A 10,000-nucleotide genomic window follows, 5' to 3' on the forward strand; every position below is an offset into this window, starting at 1 on the left:
CACTCGTAAAGTGCAATCCACCCTATAACTTGCGTTTCATGAAGAGTTATTTCCAATATGCGACATTCCCCGCTGTCCGTATACATGAGCCGCGACCTGTACCACTTACGAGCGAGAGACGCGATCGCGTTGCTCACTGTACGGCGTCCGATACCGAGCCATCAGCATGTCGGTCCCCATGCGCGTTGCACTCGCACTCGCAGTCGCAAAAACGTGGGGCAAATATATTACGCGGAAGAGTTATAACAGACCGAGCCCCCACTGCATGGGGGGAGTCTTTGTCACTAATGTACACAGATGGAACATTTTGGACTGGAACCAGATTACCCGTACACACGGCGCTGATTAGTAATCAATGCAGAGCCATCAAACTACAGCAAATATACACAACTGTCCGTATACATGCTGAAAGAGTCTGCCCAAAATGGGAACCACACGTCAGCCAGACACTCTGATCACGCACCACTCTCTGCTTCTAACAGGCGCACATACAATATGTAAGCACCAGCATGGAACAACATCCAGTGCATCTTCTCCGCCACATTACACAATCCACACTATCACAACCAGACCAGGAGGTCCGTGCGGAAAATACAATATCCCAGCCTTTCGACATCCACCATTGCGCAGACCAGGCACCAACACCCACACATGTCCTATACAACGGTGCACCCAACATCACAATAGTACCCTCCTGTCACAGCGCACAAACAATGACATGAGTCAAAGACACAGTTCACACAAGCATAGAATTGGAGCGCCGCCTCTAATAAGCCAAAGGTGCATCCTGACGTGACAAATCTGATCATGTCACAAGCATTCACTTACTATAATCACTATCAACCGAACCTGCCCGCCCCCGCCCCCCCCCCCCCCCTACACCTTTCCGTACAACAACGTGTAACCTAACCTAACCTAACCTAACCTATGTTGTACCTTAACCTAACCTATGTTGTACCTTAACCTAACCTATGTTGTACCTTAACCTAACCTATGTTGTACCTTAACCTAACCTATGTTGTACCTTAACCTAACCTATGTTGTACCTTAACTAACCTATGTTGTACCTTAACCTAAACCCCATGTTGTACCTTAACCTAACCCATGTTGTACCTTAACCTAACCCATGTTGTACCTTAACCTAACCCATGTTGTACCTTAACCTAACCCATGTTGTACCTTAACCTAACCCATGTTTGTGCCTCAACCTAACCCATGTTGTGCCTCAACCTAACCCATGTTGTGCCTCAACCTAACCCATGTTGTGCCTTAACCTAACCCATGTTGTGCCTCAACCTAACCCATGTTGTGCCTTAACCTAACCCATGTTGTGCCTTAACCTAACCCATGTTGTGCCTTAAACCTAACCCATGTTGTGCCTTAACCTAACCCATGTTGTGCCTTAACCTAACCCATGTTGTGCCTTAACCTAACCCATGTTGTGCCTTAACCTAACCCATGTTGTGCCTTAACCTAACCCATGTTGTCGCCCTTAACGTAACCCACGTTGTCGCCTAAACCTGCTCTGTAATTGTTATACGACTCGTTCAATTACTGTAGTGTTGCCCACCCCGCAACCCTCGCAATATAGTTCGCTACTCGCACTGCCCGCACCCCTGTGTATCGCTTCATGTTAAACACCTTGCAAGTCTTGCTCACTTTCCACATGCTCCTGCTGTACACTGTAATGTGGATGGCAGCAGGACGTACATGCCGCCCCTCCCCACGTCCCCACCTTGCCCCCTGCCTTCGCAAGCTGGTTGGTGAGAAGTTTGCATGTTCAATGCCCTTCGCATGCGGACGTACTCAGGCTACGTTGTGGTGCGGCCTGTGTCAACTGTCCGCTGATGTCGTACGCGTGAACCCACAATCTGTACTGCACATTCGTCCTTATGTACTGAATGATACATCGTGGCACATGTGTGACCGCACAACGACTGCGCCCAAAAACGGCGGACCATACAGTGCAAATATTGTGCACGCAGCTACGTGTCGTCTCCCTATGAGAGCTGGATTGCAGTGTGGTACGCCATAGAGACGTGTGGGAGGAACGGACGCCGTGGATGGCGATCAGCATGAGCTGTCTGTTGATGTATTCGGACCTAGTCGTCTCTCCTCACACACCGTGATGGCATGGGTGCACCGCGTTCCATATCTGCGACATGCTACAGAGGCCGGTTGACAGTCGTTCGAGCAATGGACATCGCATACGTACGGGGGCCACCTTCCACGTATTGTCTAGGCGTGCACATTTTGTTGCGTGTATGTGGGCAGACGTAGTGTGGCGTGACACCTGACACAGGCATGCAATAATCGTTGAAGTTGCAAATGGCGATGGACGCCTGCGTTTTCTGGTGAAGTTACGCAAATGAACAAATGGTAACCTGTTGTGGTGCGGTTGTTCTCGCTAGGGGTGAATCGGTGATGGCGACGATAGGTTGAGGTACTAACCGGTTGTTCCAGCGATACCCACCATGCCGACGAAACTGAACGGCATCTGGGTGTGAAGCGATACGCGGCGGTGGCTGGGTGGGACCGTCCCCGGCCGGTGAGGGGGCGCCTCCCGGCGTGCTGGCCGCGCGGTGCGTGGGCGCACGCGCTACAGCCGGCTGGTGGGGGCGGCCAGTGGCAGGCGCGCCGGCCGACGGACGCGGCAGGGCGTCGCAGCTGCGCGCCGGCGCACCCTGCGCGCGGCGCCGTGCGGCCAAAGTAGGTCCTCGCGGGCCCGGTGCGAAGCGCGGTGGACATCTTCAGTGTGCTGGTCCGATTGAGGACTGTGTGCGTTGAGGATGCGCCGCCGCCCGGCGCTCGGCGCCGCGACGCCGTCTGCTGCTCGGTCGCCCCAGCGGTTCTCGCTGGTGGTTTGTATCGCAGCTGTGCGGATGTGTTGGCGCGTGCGCTGTGCTGGGAGAGTTCGCTTCGGCACCCAAGTGGGGCTTTTGTCCTTCTGTGGCGGCTGGCGTTGGAGCTGCCGGTCACCGTAGGTGGCGCGTGTTGTCTCCCGCCGGCAATGCCACGACAGCACGCTCCCGGGCCTCTGTCGGCAGCGGCAAGCTCAGTTGGGAGCACGGGTGGTCGCACCGAAAGCGTCTACTCGCCTAACTCCGGGCGATTGCGCCTCTCTCGAACCCGACCAAGTACTTGGGACGGCGCTGCGCGCCGCCGGGACCTGAGAGGGTTTCGAGGTTGTATTGTGCAGGGGAGCTCAGCCTCCTCCTGTTTGCAGAATGATTGAGCGGACGCTTGCGTGTTCGCGCGGGCCCCCCGGGACACACTCCCGGGCGGCCGGCTTGCTCAGCTCTAGTTGACGCAGCTCCCTGGTTGATCCTGCCAGTAGTCCATATGCTTGTCTCAAAGATTAAGCCATGCATGTCTCAGTACAAGCCGCATTAAGGTGAAACCCGCGAATGGCTCATTAAATCAGTTATGGTTCCTTAGATCGTACCCACGTTACTTGGATAACTGTGGTAATTCTAGAGCTAATACATGCAAACAGAGTCCCGACCAGAGATGGAAGGGACGCTTTTATTAGATCAAAACCAATCGGTCGGCTCGTCCGGTCCGTTTGCCTTGGTGACTCTGAATAACTTTGGGCTGATCGCACGGTCCTCGTACCGGCGACGCATCTTTCAAATGTCTGCCTTATCAACTGTCGATGGTAGGTTCTGCGCCTACCATGGTTGTAACGGGTAACGGGGAATCAGGGTTCGATTCCGGAGAGGGAGCCTGAGAAACGGCTACCACATCCAAGGAAGGCAGCAGGCGCGCAAATTACCCACTCCCGGCACGGGGAGGTAGTGACGAAAAATAACGATACGGGACTCATCCGAGGCCCCGTAATCGGAATGAGTACACTTTAAATCCTTTAACGAGTATCTATTGGAGGGCAAGTCTGGTGCCAGCAGCCGCGGTAATTCCAGCTCCAATAGCGTATATTAAAGTTGTTGCGGTTAAAAAGCTCGTAGTTGGATTTGTGTCCCACGCTGTTGGTTCACCGCCCGTCGGTGTTTAACTGGCATGTATCGTGGGACGTCCTGCCGGTGGGGCGAGCTGAAGGCGTGCGACCGCCTCGTGCGTGCTCGTGCGTCCCGAGGCGGACCCCGTTGAAATCCTACCAGGGTGCTCTTTATTGAGTGTCTCGGTGGGCCGGCACGTTTACTTTGAACAAATTAGAGTGCTTAAAGCAGGCAAGCCCGCCTGAATACTGTGTGCATGGAATAATGGAATAGGACCTCGGTTCTATTTTGTTGGTTTTCGGAACCCGAGGTAATGATTAATAGGGACAGGCGGGGGCATTCGTATTGCGACGTTAGAGGTGAAATTCTTGGATCGTCGCAAGACGAACAGAAGCGAAAGCATTTGCCAAGTATGTTTTCATTAATCAAGAACGAAAGTTAGAGGTTCGAAGGCGATCAGATACCGCCCTAGTTCTAACCATAAACGATGCCAGCCAGCGATCCGCCGCAGTTCCTCCGATGACTCGGCGGGCAGCCTCCGGGAAACCAAAGCTTTTGGGTTCCGGGGGAAGTATGGTTGCAAAGCTGAAACTTAAAGGAATTGACGGAAGGGCACCACCAGGAGTGGAGCCTGCGGCTTAATTTGACTCAACACGGGAAACCTCACCAGGCCCGGACACCGGAAGGATTGACAGATTGATAGCTCTTTCTTGATTCGGTGGGTGGTGGTGCATGGCCGTTCTTAGTTGGTGGAGCGATTTGTCTGGTTAATTCCGATAACGAACGAGACTCTAGCCTGCTAACTAGTCGCGTGACATCCTTCGTGCTGTCAGCGATTACTTTTCTTCTTAGAGGGACAGGCGGCTTCTAGCCGCACGAGATTGAGCAATAACAGGTCTGTGATGCCCTTAGATGTTCTGGGCCGCACGCGCGCTACACTGAAGGAATCAGCGTGTCTTCCTAGGCCGAAAGGTCGGGGTAACCCGCTGAACCTCCTTCGTGCTAGGGATTGGGGCTTGCAATTGTTCCCCATGAACGAGGAATTCCCAGTAAGCGCGAGTCATAAGCTCGCGTTGATTACGTCCCTGCCCTTTGTACACACCGCCCGTCGCTACTACCGATTGAATGATTTAGTGAGGTCTTCGGACTGGTACGCGGCATTGACTCTGTCGTTGCCGATGCTACCGGAAAGATGACCAAACTTGATCATTTAGAGGAAGTAAAAGTCGTAACAAGGTTTCCGTAGGTGAACCTGCGGAAGGATCATTACCGACTAGACTGCATGTCTTTCGATGTGCGTGTCGTGTCGCGCAACACGCTACCTGTACGGCTCGCCGTAGCCGTGCGCCGCGTGCGGAACCACGCGTGCCTCTCAAAACTAGCGGCAATGTTGTGTGGTACGAGCGCTGAAGCGCTGGAGCGGCTGGCCTGCGGCACCTGGCGCCTGGCGCCGGTTTTGAATGACTTTCGCCCGAGTGCCTGTCCGCTCCGGTGTGGAGCCGTACGACGCCCGTCGGCCGTGAGGCCGTTGGACACAGAACGCTGGAACAGGGGCCGCCACACGCCTCACTCCCGCCTATGCGACCGTCTCGAAAGAGACGGCGGAAACTGAGAAAAGATCACCCCAGGACGGTGGATCACTCGGCTCGTGGGTCGATGAAGAACGCAGCAAATTGCGCGTCGACATGTGAACTGCAGGACACATGAACATCGACGTTTCGAACGCACATTGCGGTCCATGGATTCCGTTCCCGGGCCACGTCTGGCTGAGGGTCGGCTACGTATACTGAAGCGCGCGGCGTTTGCCCCGCTTCGCAGACCTGGGAGTGTCGCGGCCGCCCTGTGGGGGCCGGCCGCGTCTCCTCAAACGTGCGATGCGCGCCCGTCGCCTGGCGGTTCGCATACCGGTACTTTCTCGGTAGCGTGCACAGCCGGCTGGCGGTGTGGCGTGCGACACCTCGTACAACGACCTCAGAGCAGGCGAGACTACCCGCTGAATTTAAGCATATTACTAAGCGGAGGAAAAGAAACTAACAAGGATTCCCCCAGTAGCGGCGAGCGAACAGGGAAGAGTCCAGCACCGAACCCCGCAGGCTGCCGCCTGTCGTGGCATGTGGTGTTTGGGAGGGTCCACTACCCCGACGCCTCGCGCCGAGCCCAAGTCCAACTTGAATGAGCCACGGCCCGTAGAGGGTGCCAGGCCCGTAGCGGCCGGTGCGAGCGTCGGCGGGACCTCTCCTTCGAGTCGGGTTGCTTGAGAGTGCAGCTCCAAGTGGGTGGTAAACTCCATCTGAGACTAAATATGACCACGAGACCGATAGCGAACAAGTACCGTGAGGGAAAGTTGAAAAGAACTTTGAAGAGAGAGTTCAAAAGTACGTGAAACCGTTCTGGGGTAAACGTGAGAAGTCCGAAAGGTCGAACGGGTGAGATTCACGCCCATCCGGCCACTGGCCTCCGCCCTCGGCAGATGGGGCCGGCCGCCCGCGCGGAGCAATCCGCGGCGGGGTCGTGTCCGGTTGCCTTTCCACTCGCCGCGGGGTGGGGCCGTTCCGGTGTGCGGTGGGCCGCACTTCTCCCCTAGTAGGACGTCGCGACCCGCTGGGTGCCGGCCTACGGCCCGGGTGCGCAGCCTGTCCTTCCGCGGGCCTCGGTTCGCGTCTGTTGGGCAGAGCCCCGGTGTCCTGGCTGGCTGCCCGGCGGTATATCTGGAGGAGTCGATTCGCCCCTTTGGGCGCTCGGGCTCCCGGCAAGCGCGCGCGGTTCTTCCCGGATGACGGACCTACCTGGCCCGGCCCCGGACCCGCGCCGCTGTTGGCTCGGGGATGCTCTCGGGCGGAATAATCGCTCCCGTCAGCGGCGCTTCAGCTTTGGACAATTTCACGACCCGTCTTGAAACACGGACCAAGGAGTCTAACATGTGCGCGAGTCATTGGGCTGTACGAAACCTAAAGGCGTAATGAAAGTGAAGGTCTCGCCTTGCGCGGGCCGAGGGAGGATGGGGCTTCCCCGCCCTTCACGGGGCGGCGGCCTCCGCACTCCCGGGGCGTCTCGTCCTCATTGCGAGGTGAGGCGCACCTAGAGCGTACACGTTGGGGACCCGAAAGATGGTGAACTATGCCTGGCCAGGACGAAGTCAGGGGAAACCCTGATGGAGGTCCGTAGCGATTCTGACGTGCAAATCGATCGTCGGAGCTGGGTATAGGGGCGAAAGACTAATCGAACCATCTAGTAGCTGGTTCCCTCCGAAGTTTCCCTCAGGATAGCTGGTGCTCGTACGAGTCTCATCCGTAAAGCGAATGATTAGAGGCCTTGGGGCCGAAACGACCTCAACCTATTCTCAAACTTTAAATGGGTGAGATCTCCGGCTTGCTTGATATGCTGAAGCCGCGAGCAAACGACTCGGATCGGAGTGCCAAGTGGGCCACTTTTGGTAAGCAGAACTGGCGCTGTGGGATGAACCAAAACGCCGAGTTAAGGCGCCCGAATCGACGCTCATGGGAAACCATGAAAGGCGTTGGTTGCTTAAGACAGCAGGACGGTGGCCATGGAAGTCGGAATCCGCTAAGGAGTGTGTAACAACTCACCTGCCGAAGCAACTAGCCCTGAAAATGGATGGCGCTGAAGCGTCGTGCCTATACTCGGCCGTCCAGTCATGGCAGTCTGCGGTCCTTGCGGCCGGCCGCGAAGCCCTGACGAGTAGGAGGGTCGCGGCGGTGGGCGCAGAAGGGTCTGGGCGTGAGCCTGCCTGGAGCCGCCGTCGGTGCAGATCTTGGTGGTAGTAGCAAATACTCCAGCGAGGCCCTGGAGGGCTGACGCGGAGAAGGGTTTCGTGTGAACAGCCGTTGCACACGAGTCAGTCGATCCTAAGCCCTAGGAGAAATCCGATGTTGATGGGGGCCGTCATAGCATGATGCGCTTTGTGCTGGCCCCCGTTGGGCGAAAGGGAATCCGGTTCCTATTCCGGAACCCGGCAGCGGAACCGATACAAGTCGGGCCCCTCTTTTAGAGATGCTCGTCGGGGTAACCCAAAAGGACCCGGAGACGCCGTCGGGAGATCGGGGAAGAGTTTTCTTTTCTGCATGAGCGTTCGAGTTCCCTGGAATCCTCTAGCAGGGAGATAGGGTTTGGAACGCGAAGAGCACCGCAGTTGCGGCGGTGTCCCGATCTTCCCCTCGGACCTTGAAAATCCGGGAGAGGGGCCACGTGGAGGTGTCGCGCCGGTTCGTACCCATATCCGCAGCAGGTCTCCAAGGTGAAGAGCCTCTAGTCGATAGAATAATGTAGGTAAGGGAAGTCGGCAAATTGGATCCGTAACTTCGGGATAAGGATTGGCTCTGAGGATCGGGGCGTGTCGGGCTTGGTCGGGAAGTGGGTCAGCGCTAACGTGCCGGGCCTGGGCGAGGTGAGTGCCGTAGGGGTGCCGGTAAGTGCGGGCGTTTAGCGCGGGCGTGGTCTGCTCTCGCCGTTGGTCGGCCTCGTGCTGGCCGGCGGTGCAGGATGCGCGCGCCTGCGCGGCGTTCGCGCCCCGGTGCTTCAACCTGCGTGCAGGATCCGAGCTCGGGTCCCGTGCCTTGGCCTCCCACGGATCTTCCTTGCTGCGAGGCCGCGTCCGCCTTAGCGTGCTCCTCCGGGGGCGCGCGGGTGCGCGGATTCTCTTCGGCCGCCATTCAACGATCAACTCAGAACTGGCACGGACTGGGGGAATCCGACTGTCTAATTAAAACAAAGCATTGCGATGGCCCTAGCGGGTGTTGACGCAATGTGATTTCTGCCCAGTGCTCTGAATGTCAACGTGAAGAAATTCAAGCAAGCGGGAGTAACTATGACTCTCTTAAGGTGGCCAAGTGGCGGCGGTGTGGCTGCATCCGGACTTGGCTTTTCGAAGTGCGGTCTTGATGTAGTCGTGCTGCTGCTGCGAGGTGCCTTCCTTGGGTTATAGTTACAGGGAGAGTGATGCGCAATACATGGGCCTAGCCCTCTTAGCCTCTCCTCTCCTGCGGTCTTCTCCCCTTCTCGTGGGCCCGCTGATTTTCGCAGAGTGGAAGACCGCACCAGGGGCTTGGGGGGGGTTACCAGCCCCCCCTCGCATTATCCCTTTATAGTTGGGGGGCAGCCGACAAGAAACAAGAGATGGTGGCCCTTCCGCTGAAGGTGCCACCCCAGCTACCCCCAGCACCTATCCGGCCAACCGGCCGTAACGAAAATGCGATAGTTTGTGTAGCTCCCTTTGCTTGCAGTGAGTGCCACCGCACTTTTACCACGAAGAACGGTCTCGGGGTCCATCGCCGCCGCCAACACCCTGCGGCCGCCAACGCTGAGATCGTGACGGAGAGGCATCGCGCGAGGTGGACGGAGGAAGAAGTCCTGTCGCTCGCCAAGGCAGAGGCCGAACTGTTCCTTGAGAGGGACGCCCGGTTCTTCTTTGTAAATCAAGAACTTACCAGGATGTTCCCCGACCGAACGCTTGAGGCAATCAAGTGCCGACGGCGGCAAGCTGCCCACAAGCAGCTCGTCCGCCAATTCATGGAGGCACTTGAGATCGGTCGGGGCGAAGAGCCGGCGTCCCGCCGTGGAGCAGCGAGCTCGCTGCCTGACGCGGGCGAGGCCGCTGCGCCGCCCGTCGACGCAGCCGAGGACTTCGCGGCCGACACCACCGGGCCGCCGCCGGAGGGGCCGACTGACGCCGCCATCTGGGAGCATCTGGCGGGGCTACCTGCTTCCGCCCAGCGTTTCTCTGCCCTGGATCGAGTCATTGGTCTGGGGCGGGGCACGCCGCCCGATGTCATCCTGGGCATGCTCCCGGATGCCCTTGCGTCGGTCGGGTCCAGGGGGGGAGAGGTCGATCACCAGGACACAGCGGCCGCGCCAATCATCCAAGCGGCCGCCTGCCGCCCCGCCGCTGCAGAAGCGCAAGCGGCGCCGCTGGGAATACGCGCGCACACAGGACGCCTTCCGTAGGTCGCGTGCACGTTGCGTGCGCGGCTTGCTGGACGGCACCCTGCTGCAGCCGCCACCCGACATCCCCGGTCTGCTGGACTTCT

The 10,000-nt window shown here is 57.8% G+C and overlaps 2 non-coding genes and 1 pseudogene across 2 annotated transcripts; all 3 read left to right on the forward strand.

The window, feature by feature from the left end:
• The first annotated feature begins 3,314 nt into the window (after positions 1-3,314).
• LOC124743659 lies at positions 3,315-5,225 on the forward strand. Its single transcript, XR_007010506.1, has one exon. It is a non-coding gene; the product is annotated as a small subunit ribosomal RNA (ribosomal RNA).
• Positions 5,226-5,577: 352 nt separating this feature from the next.
• LOC124743653 lies at positions 5,578-5,732 on the forward strand. Its single transcript, XR_007010501.1, has one exon. It is a non-coding gene; the product is annotated as a 5.8S ribosomal RNA (ribosomal RNA).
• Positions 5,733-5,922: 190 nt separating this feature from the next.
• Positions 5,923-10,000, forward strand: part of LOC124743666 — a 7,959-nt pseudogene continuing 3,881 nt past the window's right edge.

This window comes from Schistocerca piceifrons, unplaced genomic scaffold (genome assembly GCF_021461385.2).
Source record: "Schistocerca piceifrons isolate TAMUIC-IGC-003096 unplaced genomic scaffold, iqSchPice1.1 HiC_scaffold_25, whole genome shotgun sequence".
Taxonomy (NCBI): Eukaryota; Metazoa; Arthropoda; class Insecta; order Orthoptera; family Acrididae; genus Schistocerca; species Schistocerca piceifrons.